The 16,632-nt window shown below is 45.6% G+C and overlaps 1 protein-coding gene across 4 annotated transcripts in view; it reads left to right on the forward strand.

Annotated features, from left to right (window-relative positions):
• Window positions 1-16,632, forward strand: part of LOC143981700 (beta-1,4-galactosyltransferase 3-like) — a 129,541-nt gene that overhangs the window by 35,658 nt on the left and 77,251 nt on the right. Inside the window, exon 1 of one of the 4 annotated variants that reach the window (XM_077479717.1) lies at window positions 7,092-7,259. The exons of the other annotated variants lie outside the window; for them this stretch is intronic. The gene's annotated coding sequence lies outside the window, so the exon portion shown is untranslated. Of the gene's footprint in view, window positions 1-7,091; window positions 7,260-16,632 lie in introns of those variants that run through there. 4 annotated transcript variants of the gene reach the window in all.

The raw sequence follows: 16,632 nt of genomic DNA on the forward strand, positions 1-16,632 counted from the left end.
CGTGCACTTAGTAGAACCTCTTGGTCTGCGGTTAGCTAGAAAGCAAAAATACCTGTTACTAAATCATCTTATGATGCAGTACTTCTCAGGTCACAATCAAAAAGAGCAAAGTATAGTGGAATAGGTGTAAGGTGAAGTAGGTAGGGGAGAGGGGTAGTTAGAGTACAGCAGAGAGACAGTAAGGATGGTGTAGTAGATTTACAGAAGAAGGGGTGTAGTTAAGATGAAGGTGAGGGTTAGCGTATACTCGTCCTCTTATGCGGTAGCAGTGGGATCGACAGTTCGTTCTGAGGCAAAATAGAGAGAGGGGTCCTCGTCTCCCCCGGTCGTTCCACTTGTGCAAGGTTTTAAAAAGTCTTTGGACCTTAAGTGTGAGCATGCAGAAGGGGGTATAGTGAGGAGGAGGTTTCTGTTCCGGGTGTCTGATGTGGAGTCAGTGTGTTGAGGGGCCAGGGGAGTCTCAAGGGTGGAGTTTCCCTTACATGGCCATCTCCAGTGGGGTTACTTTGAATCGCGGATCATAGTTCGTGAGGCAGGAGTATAAGCTCATGTATAATGGAATAAAGTATGCAAGTGATTCTCCATCCTCTATTAGACTGTGCTACCAGCTACTTGGTTGATGAGAGGTTGAGCCGTGTTGCAGAGATGTGTTCTTCGGTCTTTCGATATAACATAGGCAAGATGTCTACATATAGATATATGGATGTTTAAACAATATTCTCGGGTTTTGTATCAGAGGTTTGATATGCATATAGGGCGAGTCATAATGTCCAGATTTCTGAGGTGGATCCTTGTCGTTTACACTTGCATATTGTAGAAGGGGGAAGTGTATTGTGATTTCGTTCTGCAGTCTCTTATTGATTGTGAGGTGGGGTATGTTTTGTGGTTCCCGATTCTATGGCAGCCTTATCAGAGGTATATGTGCCTTATGTAGGTTGGGAGTTGGAACCTTTTGTTGCATAGAAGCTGAGGTTCTAGTGTGGGTAGATACGGAGTGGTATATTTGCACTGGTGGCAATCATAATCAGGTACATTGGGACATACTATGGAAATAAAGTTCCTGCGTCATGTAAATAACGGGGTAAATGAGTTTTACCTGATCAATGGATATGTGCTCTGCGGTGCGCCAGAGAGGCTGTGGGACTGCCATTCCTTGGAACTTCTGAGGGGAATGGGGTGGAGGAGGATGATGGGTATGGTGGTGGTGGTGGCATCTTATGTTGAACTTGCCTGCCTCATCCACTCCACTCCGTCCATGGATGTTGCCCTGTTGAGTGGGGGTAGCCTGAAGTCTCTGTACCAATCGGGTAGGTCTACGAGTGGCACATCCAGAGTGGAGCAGAAGTGGTCTAAGTCCTACGGCACTCTAAGGTTCTCTGTGTGACCCTGGTGCGATACTGACAGGCAGAAGGGGAACTTCCAATGGTATAGTATGGATCTCGCCCGTAGGGTGTCAAGTAAGGCCCTCAGTTCCCTTCTGCGCTGTAGAGTGATGTTGGAGAGATCCTGGAAGATCTTAACTTCATAACCCCTGAAAGACCATTGATTTCTGCTCCTAGCTTTGTGAAGAATTTCCTCCTTCAGCGGGAAGTCTGTGAGACAACACATTGAATCCCTAGGGGGGTCTCTGTCTCTCCCCTTCAGACAGAGCGCTCTGTGTATGTGCTCAAAAACGGTGTGTCCGGGGTAGGGCTGCAACTAACGATTATTTTCATAATCGATTAGTTGGCCGATTGTTTTGATTAATCGGTTAATAACCTTAAAAAAAAAAAAAAAAAAAAAAAAGTCTAATTGACGTTCATTTTCAACCACAGTGACATGAAAATTTGGAAATGGAGAACTTCTTGATCAAAGGAATTTTCAGACAGTGTTTGTTTTTGTTCAGAAATTAAAGGGAAAATTTCAAACAAAATTCTTTCAGCGAATGTACAAAGATTTTTCATCTGAATATTCTCACCTGAAAATTGATCGGTGAGGCCAGCATAAGGCTCGGTACACACCTATGCAGTTTTTGCTTTTGATCTGTTTCTGCAGTGCTTTTTTGATTTTTGTGCACATGATTTTACTGCAATTTGCATTTTTTTTTTTTTTGCGGGCAGATTAACCACTTGCCGACCGCCGCACGACGATGTACGTCGACAGAATGGCACGGGCAGGCATAAGGGCTTACATGTACGTCCTTGCCTGCCCGCGGGTCGGGGGCCCGATCGGGCCCCCGCCTGGTGCCCGCGGCGGTCGGTATTCGTTCGGGAGCGATCCCGGACGAGGGGACGGCCATTCATTCATGGCCACCCCCTCGCGATCGCTCCCGACGAATGAAAATGTCCCGTGACATCACTTCCTCTCCTGTAATGTAAACACAGGAGAGGAAGTGATGTATTCTCTCCTCCGTGTCGGTATTTTTCGTTCCGGCACCGAGGAGAGAGCATCGGTGAGTTGCACAAGCACTACACTACACAGTAGAACATGTCAGGCACACTCACACCCCCCCTTTACCCTCCGATCACCCCCCAATTACCCCTGCCCCCCCAGTCACAGTGACACCAATTGCTTTTTTTTTTTTTTTTTTGCATTGGTGTCATTTGTGACTGTAATAACTGTTAGGGCAGTTAGGGTTAGCCCCCTTTAGTTCTAATGTGCCCCCCTAACCCCCCCAATAAAGGTTTAACCCCGTGATCACCCCCCCTCGCCAGTGTCACTAAGGCTGGGTTCACATTGCAGCGGTTTATGAGAACGAATGTGATTCGCACCGCACTGCAGTGCAAATCACATCCGATCTCTGTGCGATTCGAGTTCAGCCATACAAATAGTATGGCTGAATTCGTGCCGCACCCGCCGCAAATTCGCACGGGACCCTTTTTTTGGCCCGCAGCAGAATCGGATCGCATGGGTGTTCACACCATGCGATCCGAGTTTGCAGATCGCACTGCGATATGCGAACTGATCTGGGGGTGTCATTAACATTTCACTGACACTCCCAGCAGTTCGCATAGGGCAGTGTGAACTGCCGCCGGGAGGCATGTGATGCGGGAACCCGCCGCGGATTCGTGGCGTTCCCGCATCGCTCCAGTGTGAACCCAGCCTAATAAGCGATCATTTTTCTGATCGCTGTATTAGTGTCACAGGTGACGCTAGTTAGGCAGGTAGGTATTTAGGTTCGCCGCAGCTTTTTATAGCGCCAGGAACCCCCATATACTACCGCATAAAGCCCCCTGATTTCCCCCTAGTTAACCCTTTCACCAGTGATCACCATATAACTGTTACAGGTGACGCTGGTTGGTTAGTTATTTTTTTATAGTTTCAGGGCACCCGCCATTTATTACCTAATAAAGGTTTAACCCCCTGATCACCCGGCGGGTGTCATTTGTGACTGTAATAACTGTTAGGGCAGTTAGGGTTAGCCCCCTTTAGTTCTAAGGTACCCCCCTAACCCCCCCAATAAAGGTTTAACCCCGTGATCACCCCCCCGTCGCCAGTGTCACTAAGGCTGGGTTCACATTGCAGCGGTTTATGAGAACGGATGTGATTCGCACCGCACTGCAGTGCAAATCACATCCGATCTCTGTGCGATTCGAGTTCAGCCATACAGATAGTATGGCTGAATTCGTGTCGCACCCGCCGCAAACTCGCACGGGACCCTTTTTTTGGTCCGCAGCAGAATTGGATCGCATGGGTGTTCACACCATGCGATCAGAGTTTGCAGATCGCACTGCGATATGCGAACTGATCTGGGGGTGTCATTAACATTTCACTGACACTCCCAGCAGTTCGCATAGGGCAGTGTGAACTGCCGCCGGGAGGCATGTGATGCGGGAACCCGCCGCGCATTCGTGGCGTTCCCACATCGCTCCAGTGTGAACCCAGCCTAATAAGCTATCGTTTTTCTGATCACTGTATTAGTGTCACAGGTGACGCTAGTTAGGCAGGTAGGTATTTAGGTTCGCCGCAGCTTTTTATAGCGCCAGGGACCCCCATATACTACTGCATAAAGCCCCCTGATTGCCCCCTAGTTAACCCTTTCACCAGTGATCACCATATAACTGTTACAGGTGACGCTGGTTGGTTAGTTATTTTTTTTATAGTTTCAGGGCACCCGCCATGTATTACCTAGTCTCACTAGTGTACCCCTAAATTTAGGGGTGTCTACTTTCCAAAATGGGGTCATTTGGGGGGGGTTTGTGCCATCTTGGCATTTTATGGCCTTCAAAACTATAACGCCCTTAGAAAGCCTGAAGGCGGTGCTTGGTTTTCGGGGCCCCGTACGCGGCTAGGCTCCCAAAAAGTCCCACATATGTGGTATCCCCGTACTCAGGAGAAGCAGCAGAATTTATTTTGGGGTGTCATTTCACATATGCCCATGGCATGCGTGAGCAATATATAATTTAGTGACAACTTTGTGAAAAAAAAAAAAAAGTTTGTAATTTTCCCGCAACTTGTGGCAAAATATAAAATATTCCATGGACTCAACATGCCTCTCAGCAAATAGCTTGGGGTGTCTACTTTCTAAAATGGGGTCATTTGTGGGGGTTTGTGCCATCTTGGCATTTTATGGCCTTCAAAACTGTAATAGGTAGTGAGAAGTGAAATCAAAAATTTACGCCCTTAGAAAGCCTGAAGGCGGTGCTTGGTTTTCGGGGCCCCGTACGCGGCTAGGCTCCCAAAAAGTCCCACATATGTGGTATCCCCGTACTCAGGAGAAGCAGCAGAATTTATTTTGGGGTGTCATTTCACATATGCCCATAGCATGTGTGAGCAATATATCATTTAGTGACAGCTTTGTGTAAAAAAAAAAAAAAAAAAAAATTATTTTTTGTCATTATTCAATCGCTTGAGGCAAAAAAATTTAATATTCAATGGGCTCAACATGCCACTTATCAATTTCCTTAGGGTGTCTACTTTCCAAAATGGGGTCATTTGGGGGGGTTTTGTACTGCCCTGCCATTTTAGCACCTCAAGAAATGAGATAGGCAGTCGTAAACTAAAAGCTGCGTAAATTCCAGAAAACGTACCTTAGTTTGTAGATGTGACAACTTTTGCGCAAACCAATAAATATACAATTATTGACTTTTTTTTTACCAAAGACATGTGGCTGAATACATTTTGGCCTAAATGTATGACTAAAATTGAGTTTATTGGATTTTTCTAATAACAAAAAGTAGAAAATATCATTTTTTTTTTCAAAATTTGCGGTCTTTTTACGTTTATATCGCAAAAAATAAAAATCGCAGAGGCAATCAAATACCATCAAAAGAAAGCTCTATTTGTGGGAAGAAAAGGACGCAAATTTTGTTTGGGTACAACATTGCATGACCGCGCAATTACCAGTTAAAGCAGCGCAGTGCCAAATTGTAAAAAGACCTCTGGTCATTTACCAGCAAAATGGTCCGGTCTGAAGGTGGTTAAAAAAACACAAATTGCTGCAAGAACGCATTACATTCTTTTTTCTGCAGCTTCTCCATTGAAGTATATTGAACCAAATAAGCACCATTTTGCGTTAAAAGTCCCTAACCCTTTCCAAATATGCAGCGGCTGAAAAAAGCATAGATGTGAACATGTCCAATAGGAAACCATGTAAATGAACTGTAGAGCGTTTCTGCAAAAAGCACCAATAAACATATAGATGTGAACCAGGCCTAAGATGTGTAGTAACATAATGGGGTTAAAACTAAAATTGGGCCTTTATAGTACAAAAAAAGCAGATAATTACTACTGGAAGGGGTTCATTTTTTTTTAAACAAGAACAGTGAAAGTAATATTTACAGTTTGATTTATATTTTTGTACTATAAAGGGCTCATTTTAGTTTTTTTTTTAACCCCCTTATGTTACTGGCCGATCGATTTACTATTTTCATAATCGATTTAAATTTCCTCGATTTAGTTGTCGATTAGTTGTTTCAGCCCTAGTCCGGGGGTCTTTCCAGGAGATCATTAAAGAGCTTAGTAACTGCTTGTGAGAGATGGCTGGGGTCTATGGATTCAAGGATCCCTCTTACCCTAATGTTGCGGCGTCTCTCTCTTCTGTCCAAATCTTCCATGTGGTGGTGATCTCTCTCATGTGCATGGCGTGTGACTCGGTCTCTTGTTGCACATGTTAGAGAGAGACATCATGGCAGGCCTGTGTTATTTTGGCCTCCTCTACCCTTGAAGCTATGGCTTGTATGTCCGCTCTTAAATCGGAGATGGCAACAGAGAGAGTGTTCTTTATATCTGAGGCAACACTACGGAGATGGTCTGGGCTCAGTGCTGGAGGACTTCTGCTAGGGGAGCGAGACTCATGGGAGAAGGCAGCTTGTGAGGCTTGCGTCCTGCCTCTAGGCCTTGTCCGAAATATATTGGGGATTTGTCGGCTGAGCTATGTGTCCTGCTCCTGAGGGGAGTGGGACCTCGTTGCTGACACACTCCAGGATGTTCTCTCCATATTTCAGCGGTGGGGGATCCATATGCTCCAGAACTACTTGTCCATCTTGGTACAGTGCCAGGCCACGCCCCTGGCACGTCCTTAGTCTGCTTATCTTCAGCAAACTGTTTGGGGGCTTTCTTGTGCATCATCTTTAGAAGAGGCTTCCTTCTGGGATGACAGCTATGTAGACCAATTTGATGCAGTGTGCAGTGTATGGTCTGAACACTGACAGACTGACCCACCACCCCTTCACCCTCTGTAGCAATGCTCTCAGCACTCGTACGTCTATTTCCCGAAGGCAACCTCTGGATATGATGCTGAGCACATGCACTCAACTTCTTTGTTTGACCATGATGAGGCCTGTTCTGAATGGAACCTGTCTTGGCCACCATGCTGCAGCTCAGTTTTCAGGGTCTTGGCAAAGTGTAATTTCTTCAGTGTTGTCACATGAAAAGATATAATAAAATATTTACAAAAATGTGAGAGGTGTACTCACTTTTGTGAGCTTGTGTGTGTGTGTGTGTGTGTGTGTGTGTGTATGTATATAGAGATATATAGTTATATATTTTAGTGTGTGTATATGTAACGGCCTTAGCGAAACGTCCGCTTTAATGCACAGCTGAATGCATTTTTTTTAAATACAAGCAGTGTAAGTACCGGAATTTGACCTATTGCTCTCCCTGTACAGCAGGGCTCGAGTGTAGGAGGAAGAAGCAGCACGGGGGTCCAATCAGTTTATGTGCTGACAAGTACACCGATGGGAGAGAGAGCAGAGGAGCGCGTCGCTATGCTACTTCTCTTTTCACTGTCCATTCACAGGCTGGGGGAGTGTGTTCAAGAGGACCTGAGTTCTGATGAAGTAAGTTGAATGATGCTGGCCATGAGACTGAGGCCCTCTAGTGGCAGACAAGAAGTTCTGCTGGGGAAAATCTCTGGATTGAAGCTGAATATTGCAGCCAGAGCCATGTGTTTATTTTTTCTCAGGCTATCTATTCTTTGCCCAATTGCTTTACTGCACACAGGGCACTTCCCCTCCTGCCCACCCATTGTCCTGGCCCTGGTTAAGTTTTATACAATTAAATGAGATTGTTTGTACAGTGTTGCAACACGTGCTGTAATTTATGCCTACATACCAGTGCGAGTTCATAGTGAGACATAAACCCGGGTGTGTCATTTCCTACCTTTTTTTTAAAATTGGCCTGTGCACTGTAAATTGGTCTCTAAATTGATCTGCACTAAGCTACTGATGACATCTATCTGTATGCAACTCGTACTCCAAGAACCTTTTTTATGAGGCTGTAAATATATAATTATATGTTTAAGCTGCCACACCCACCTTTTTAAAGGAGATGTTTACTGGGCGCTTGGGTTCGGCACATCACGGATCAGGTGGACCGATTACTGGGAAGGACCCAGCTGTCATGGTACACGTTGGTACCAATGACCAAGTGAGAGGAAAGTGGAGAGTCCTAAAAAATCAGATTTCAGGGACTTGGGGGGGGGGGGGGGGAGAAACGACCTCCAAGGTAGTTTTCTCTGAAATACATTTACCTCGAGCCACTCTAGGGAGGCAGCAGGAGCTCAGAGAACTGAACAAGTGTCTGAGGAACTGGTGTAGGAGACAGGGTTTTGGGTTCCTGGAGAACTGGGCTGACTTCTCCAATTGCCAATAAATAGAAGTGCGAAAATTAAACCTGCGTGGCTAAACCGTAATGAGAATGGCTTCATCGAGGAGAAAAGTATAGCCTTTAAGAAATATAAAGGGAATTCATCACCATCAGCATTCCAACCCTACAAGCAATGCAATAAGAAATGTAAAATCTCAGTTGGGTCGGCTAAAAATTGAGAGACACATGGCGGAAGAGAGTAAAAATAACCCAAATGTTTTTTTGTTTTTTTTTTAGATATGTTAACGGTAAAAAGACAAAATTGTTGCACATTGCACACTTAAAAAGATGAGGATGGGGAGATGGTTACAGACGAGACAAAGAAGGCAACTGTACTAAATGCCTTCTTCTCCAGTGTTTGCACAGGAAAAGTAAGGGTTTACCGACAATGACTGTAGTGTTAGTGACACAACACATGACATACCCACGTGGCTAACGGAGGCCAGAGTCAGTGAAAGACTTAACAAACTTAACACATATAAATCACCAGGACCAGATGGCTTACACCTGAGAGTCCTCAAAGAACTCAGTCAAGTTATAGCCAGGTCATTTATTCCTGATCTTTGTGGGCAGCGTAATGACAGGATTAGTACCAGCTGATTGGAGAAAAGCGAAGGTGGTAAGAATATTCAAAGAAGGACATTTTCCTGGGAATTATAGGCCTGCCTAACATCAATAGTGGGTAAATTATTGGAGGGGATGATTTGGGGACTATATCCAAAGATTTAGCGAGGAGAAAAATATCATTAGTGGTAATCAGCATGGGTTTATGAGAGGAAGTTCCTACAAGACCACCAATCTGCTAACATTCTACGAGGAAGTGAACTGCCACCTAGATAGGGGAAGGCCTGTGGGAGAATCAAGGATGGAGAAGGGTCTAGGGGTGCTAATAGATGACAGATTGAGTAATAGAATGCAATGTCAAGCTGCAGCTACCCAAGCAGGCAGAATGTTGGCATGCATAAAAAAAGGCAATATACTCCAGAGATAGAACGATAATCCTGCCACTTTATAAAACTCTGGTCTGGCCACATCTGGAGTTTTCCATCCAGTTCTGGTCACCAGTCCTCCGAAGGCATGTGCTGGAGAGAGTCCAAAGGACGACAACAAAACTAATAAGGGGGCTACTGAAAACGCTAAATTTATTTTCGTTGATGAGATGCTTGAGGGGACATGGTGGTGACCTACAAATATCTCAATGTGGATCCCAGGATAAGAAATAAACTATTCAGTCCTAGGAGGATGTAAAAGGACATGGGGGGATGGGGGACACAATGAGATTGGAGGAGAATCGGTTTAACCTTAAACTCTGTAGGAGGTTTCCTCACTGTCAGGGCAATAAGGATGTGGAACTCTCTCCCACAATTGGTGGGGAGTATGAATATTTTTTAAAGTATTTTTAAGACTCTTGGATGTGCATCTTAAAGGATACAACATACAGGGATATGGGAAATAATTCTAGACACTGACACACTGTTAGAAGTTTTTGAGTTAATTAATATTTTAAGTGATACGTTTCTGAAAATATATGTAAGTTTTATATATACGGTAATAGGTATGGTTTCTGAAGGTCACAGAACAAGAGTATAGGGAGGAGTGGTTTTGCTGAGTAGGTATTTCTATTTTTGAGTTACTATGTCAGGACAATGGGTGGAGTTGTGCTACTTATCTATAGACTGAACCATATTAAGTATATATGCAAATATGGGAGTTATTAGGATATGCCGACATAACATCATGAAACAGTATAAAGGCCCGTACACACGATCAGACTTTTTGACCACAAACATGCAAATTAGCTGTTTTGGAGCAACATCCGACCGTGTGTACGCTCCATCGGACAAACTGTTTTTGGTTTTCATCAGACTTTTGTTGGCTGTGCGTACGGACAAACTTTCTAGCAACAAAAGTCCGATGGAGCAAAGTCTGATCGTGTGTACAGAAAACCATAGGACTTTTGTACAAAATACAAACAGGCATGCTCAGAACCAATGCAAAAGATCAGACAACAATACAGAAGTTGACCAAAGGTGGCGGTAAAGAGCAGAAAAACCACGTGATTTGGTGAAAGTTGGCTGAAAAAGTCCTGCCGTGTGTATGCAATACAAGTTCAGGGCCGACGCCCTTTGTACAAAAATCCAAGGGAAAGTTTGTACAAAGTCCGATCATGTGTATGAGGCTTAAAGCGGGAGTCCGCCGTTTTTTTTTTAATTTTAATATTTTTTTAAAAGCCAGCAGCTACAAATACTGCAGCTGCTGACTTTTAAAATAATGACACTTACCCACCCAGCGCGCCCGTGATGCCGGCACCCCGAAGCCGATCTCTCGATCGTCTCTCGGGTGCTGCTGCCACCATCTTGGGTATGGGAATCAGGAAGTGGAGCCTTTGCGGCTTCATTTCCCGGTTCCCTACTGCGCATGCGCGAGTCACGCTGCGCAATAAGGATGGTCCCGCTGTCTCTGGGATCCATATGTTTCCCAGCAGGCAGCGGGGGACCTTCGGAAAGAGGCGTAGATTCTGCAGAATCTACGCCGGAAGTGGGTGCAGATACCTGTACTGTACAGGTACCTGCACCCCCCCCCTCCCCCCTGAAAGGTGCCAATTGTGGCGCCGGAGGGGGGGAGGGTTCCAATGAGGGGAGGTTCCACTTTAGGGTGGACCTCCGCTTTAAGAATGGAATAAGATTATGAGAGTGAGGGGAGATCGGTGGGAAGAGAAGGAACTCTATACTTTGAAAATGTAACACCAGAAGTGCCACCTTTAGAAGCCAACACCATGCCATATGTTACCAGATGTCAATCTTGTCTTTGCTTATCTTTCTGAAAAATAAACCAACTATTGAACGAACGAAGGATTCTTCAATTTGTACTCCTGAAAGTACGTTGGAAATGCGGCTTTGGATGAAGACATACATATCTCCACTACACACCCTTTAGGAGAAGGGATACTGATTCACATATTACACAAAGACTTTGCTAGTTATTAAGAAACGCCCCTGTGAGTATAGTAGAATACTAGAGTAATATGTATTTTACTAAGAAGAGTAGAGTATGAAGAGTTTCTACTACCTACTCACTTTCTTTCACACACGTACACCTACACAGGTTGAACTGGATGGACTATTGTGTTTTTTCAGCCTTACCTACTATGTAACCATAACTGAGTGGCATTTGGTTTTCTAAACTACTGTATATTGTTAGACTATTGCCATTTATTTTTTTTTTTTATAAAAATATGATGTATGACTTTATTTTTATCCTTTGTTGCACCTCAGCCCCTTTTATATTTATCCTTTGCACCTCGCCCTTTTTAACAAATGAAACCACCAAGCTCCTCATTCACTCCCTTGTTATCTCTCGCCTTGACTATTGCAACTCCTTTCTCATTGGCCTGCCTCTCCATCTCCTCTTAAGTCTGGCAGCAGCATTCATGATAGACTGATCCACCTTACCAACCACTCAGTGTCTGCCAACCCTCTCCTCCAATCCCTACACTGGCTCCCAATCACCCAGCAAATTAAATTTGAAATACTAACCACAACATACAAAGCCATTCACAACTCTTCCCCGAGCTACATCACCAATCTTGTCTCCAAATATCACCCAAGTCGTCCCCTCCGCTCTTCTCAAGACCTCCTACTCTCAAGCTCTCTCGTCTCCTCCTCCTATGCTCATCTCCAGGATTTCTCCAGAGCCTCTCCCATCCTCTGGAACTCGCTACCTCCACTGGTCCGGTTATCCCCTACTCTTGTTACCTTCAGGCGATCCCTGAAAGATGGGAAGCCTATCACGTCTCAACTAATCTTCTACCACTTCCATCAGCTCATTCCCCACAGTTATAACCTAAATGTGCCACTTGCCCCACTCTATCAGATTGCAAGCTCTTCTGAGCAGGGCCCTCTTAATCCTCTTGTATTTTATTGTATTGTAACTGTATTGTCTCCTTTTTATATTGTAAAGAACTGCGTAAATTGCTGGCGCAATATAAATCCTGAATAATAACCTCAGCACTGCTGGTCACCTGCAGCCTCTTTCCTATTTAATGTCAGTGGGAGAAATAGTGCCTCAACATTGGTATCAGAGGAAGGAATAGTGCCCCACCGTTGGTGTCGGTGGGAGGAATAGTGCCCCACCGTTGGTGTCGGTGGGAGGAATAGTGCCCCACCGTTGGTGTCGGTGGGAGGAATAGTGCCCCACCGTTGGTGTCGGTGGGAGGAATAGTGCCCCACCGTTGGTGTCGGTGGGAGGAATAGTGCCCCACCGTTGGTGTCGGTGGGAGGAATAGTGCCCCACCGTTGGTGTCGGTGGGAGGAATAGTGCCCCACCGTTGGTGTCGGTGGGTGGAATAGTGCCCCACCGTAGGTGTCGGTGGGAGGAATAGTGCCCCCAGGGCCGCATAAAGACAAGCAAAGGGTTGCAGTTTGGCGACCACTGCTCTGCACTGACTCTCAGCTTTTCCCAGAAGTCTGCGCAGAGCTTGAGTTCACATTGTAGCCCCATCCTCTGTAGTGTTGCCGGGTTCATTGCAGCAAGCCCTTCATTAGTGTTAATATACTGGGAATACGGGGATGCTGGGCTTGTTGTAATTCCTTGGTACAACACCGGGACTGATCGGGTGATTATGGAAGGCTGCAGTCCCTTCCATTTGTATTGAAGAGGTTAGTGCAGTGCTCTCTCTATCTATAGGACAGAAGCAGGTAAGACTCCACACAGAACGTTGCACAGGTGTCCCGCACATTCCGCATGTAGGCAGTCCTATTCATGCCAGTTGGGACAGAGGCTCTTCTCCTGTGTGGGTGCATGGCTCCGGACCCAGACCGTGTGCATTTAGGGCCGTGCACACATATGAATGTCAGATTGGGAGCACAAGGCTGTTTGTTGTGCAGTTGCTGCATCCCAATTGGCATGAATGGGACTTCCTGCGTACAGAGCCATATCCTTTGCCAGGAAGACGTGTATGGATTTCACGTGTATACTTCGCTCTTGTTCCTCTTGAATGCATTCAGCGTGTGGATCAAGTTCCCGGTCTATTGTAATTGCACCCGAGACTAACTGTGGTGGGAATTGCTGCTTGTTTTGTTTTCCGGTGTCGTATCTCCACTGGCAGGTCCTCATCTTGCCTACCCGGCCAAGTCTGTCGCTTTTTTTTTTTTTTTTTTTTTTTTTTTTTCCATATACAGTAATACCTTAGATTACGATCATAAATAGTTCCAGAAGCATGCTTGTAATCCAAAGCACTCGTATATCAAAGCGAGTTTCCCCATAAGATATTGAAACATGGATGAATAGTTCCACAACCACTGCTGGTGTATGCAGTACTGTATGTGGACAGGTGTGGGGCTGCTGGTGTATGCAGTACTGTATGTGGACAGGTGCGGGGATGCTGGTGTATGCAGTACTGTATGTGGACAGGTGCGGGGATGCTGGTGTATGCAGTACTGTATGTGGCCAGAGGTGTGGGGGCGCTGGTGTATGCAGGTACTGTATGTGGCCAGAGGTGCGGGGGCACTGGTGTATGCAGTACTGTATGTGGCCAGAGATGTGGGGGTGCTGGTGTATGCAGTACTGTATGTGGCCAGAGGTGTGGGGGCGCTGGTGTATGCAGGTACTGTATGTGGCCAAAGGTGCGTCGATGCTGGTGTATGCAGGTACTGTATGTGGCCAGAGATGTGGGGGGGCTGGTGTATGCAGTACTGTATGTGGCCAGAGGTGCGGGGGCACTGGTGTATGCAGTACTATATGTGGCCAGCCAGAGGTTCGGGGGCTCCCATCGCTTCGTGGGGGACTGTTGACACTTCCGGGTGCCCCGACACAAGTTGCGCCCATCCCACCCAACTGGAAGGGTCTGAGTTTTCCCCGAAGCTCTGGGAGCCACTAGCGCCCCCCCGGACCTCTGGCCACATGCAGTACTGCATACACCAGCAGCTTTACTACATAATTAATTAACCAGTTGCCGACCGCCGCACGACGATGTACGTCGACAGCATGGCACGGGCAGGCATATGGGCGTACCTGTACGTCCCTGCCTTCCCGCGGGTCGGGGGCCCGATCGGGCCCCCGCCCGGTGCCTGCGGCGGTCGGTTTTCGTCCGGGACGAGGGGGTGGCCATGAATGATCGCGATCGCTCCCGACGAATAGAAATCCCCCGTGACATCACTTCCTCTCCTGTAATGTAAACACAGGAGAGGAAGTGATGTATTCTCTCCTCCGTGTCGGTATTTTTCGTTCCGACACGGAGGAGAGCGGATCGGTGAGTTGCACCAACACTCTACACACACAGTAGAACATGCCAGGCACACTCACACCCCCCCGATCACCCCCCCAATTACCCCTGCCCCCCAGTCACAGTGACACCAATGTCATTTTTTTTTTTTTTGCATTGGTGTCATTTGTGACTGTAATAACTTGTTAGGGCAGTTAGGGTTAGCCCCCTTTAGTTCTAATGTACCCCCCTAACCCCCCCAATAAAGGTTTAACCCCGTGATCACCCCCCGTCGCCAGTGTCGCTAAGGCTGGGTTCACATTGCAGCGGTTTATGAGAACGAATGTGATTCGCACTGCAGTGCAAATCACATCCGATCTCTGTGCGATTCGAGTTCAGCCATTCGCCGCACCCGCCGCACCCGCCGCAAATTCGCACGGGACCCTTTTTTTGGCCCGCAGCAGAATCGGATCGCATGGGTGTTCACACTATGCGATCCGAGTTTGCAGATCGCACTGCGATATGCGAACTGATCTGGGGGTGTCATTAACATTTCACTGACACTCCCAGCAGTTCGCATAGGGCAGTGTGAACTGCCGCCGGGAGGCATGTGATGCGGGAACCCGCCGCGGATTCATGGCGTTCCCGCATCGCTCCAGTGTGAACCCAGCCTAATAAGCGATCATTTTTCTGATCGCCGTATTAGTGTCACAGGTGACGCTAGTTAGGCAGGTAGGTATTTAGGTTCGCCGCAGCTTTTTATAGAGCCAGGGACCCCCATATACTACCGCATAAAGCCCCCTGATTGCCCCCTAGTTAACCCTTTCACCAGTGATCACCATATAACTGTTACAGGTGACGCTGGTTGGTTAGTTATTTTTTTATAGTTTCAGGGCACCCGCCATTTATTACCTAGTCTCACTAGTGTACCTCTAAATTTAGGGGTGTCTACTTTCCAAAATGGGGTCATTTGGGGGGGGTTTGTGCCATCTTGGCATTTTATGGCCTTCAAAACTGTAACGCCCTTAGAAAGCCTGAAGGCGGTGCTTGGTTTTCGGGGCCCCGTACGCGGCTAGGCTCCCAAAAAGTCCCACATATGTGGTATCCCCGTACTCAGGAGAAGCAGCAGAATTTATTTTGGGGTGTTATTTCACATATGCCCATGGCATGCGTGAGCAATATATCATTTAGTGACAACTTTGTGAAAAAAAAAAAAAAAAAAAGTTTGTAATTTTCCCGCAACTTGTGGCAAAATATAAAATATTCCATGAACTCAACATGCCTCTCAGCAAATAGCTTGGGGTGTCTACTTTCTAAAATGGGGTCATTTGTGGGGGTTTTGTGCCATCTTGGCATTTTATGGCCTTCAAAACTGTAATAGGTAGTGAGAAGTGAACTCAAAAATTTACGCCCTTAGAAAGCCTGAAGGCGGTTCTTGGTTTTCGGGGCCCCGTACGCGGCTAGGCTCCCAAAAAGTCCCACATATGTGGTATCCCCGTACTCAGGAGAAGCAGCAGAATTTATTTTGGGGTGTCATTTCACATATGCCCATAGCATGTGTGAGCAATATATCATTTAGTGACAACTTTGTGTAAAAAAAAAATATATATATATTTTTTTGTCATTATTCAATCGCTTGAGGCAAAAAAATAAAATATTCAATGGGCTCAACATGCCTCTTATCAATTTCCTTAGGGGGTCTACTTTCCAAAATGGGGTCATTTGGGGGGGTTTTGTACTGCCCTGCCAATTTAGCACCTCAAGAAATGAGATAGGCAGTCGTAAACTAAAAGCTGTGTAAATTCCAGAAAACGTACCTTAGTTTGTAGATGTGACAACTTTTGCGCAAACCAATAAATATACAATTATTGACTTTTTTTTTTTACCAAAGACATGTGGCTGAATACATTTTGGCCTAAATGTATGACTAAAATTGAGTTTATTGGATTTTTCTAATAACAAAAAGTAGAAAATATCATTTTTTTTCAAAATTTTCGGTCTTTTTACGTTTATATCGCAAAAAATAAAAATCGCAGAGGCAATCAAATACCATCAAAAGAAAGCTCTATTTGTGGGAAGAAAAGGACGCAAATTTTGTTTGGGTACAACATTGCATGACCGCGCAATTACCAGTTAAAGCAGCGCAGTGCCAAAGTGTAAAAAGACCTCTGGTCATTTACCAGCAAAATGGTCCGGTCTGAAAGTGGTTAATAAATAAATGTTGCTTGTCTTTCAAAAAGCTCATATACAGCATTTACTTGTAATCAAAGGTATTAATGTACATGTAAAAATCTATTTTTTATTTTTTGCTAGAAAATTACCTAAAACCCCCAAACATTCTATATATTTTTTAGCAGAGGTAT

Source organism: Lithobates pipiens, unplaced genomic scaffold (assembly GCF_037356315.1).
Source record: "Lithobates pipiens isolate NorthernLeopardFrog02 unplaced genomic scaffold, aLitPip1_a1.2 Scaffold_16, whole genome shotgun sequence".
Classification (NCBI taxonomy): domain Eukaryota; kingdom Metazoa; phylum Chordata; class Amphibia; order Anura; family Ranidae; genus Lithobates; species Lithobates pipiens.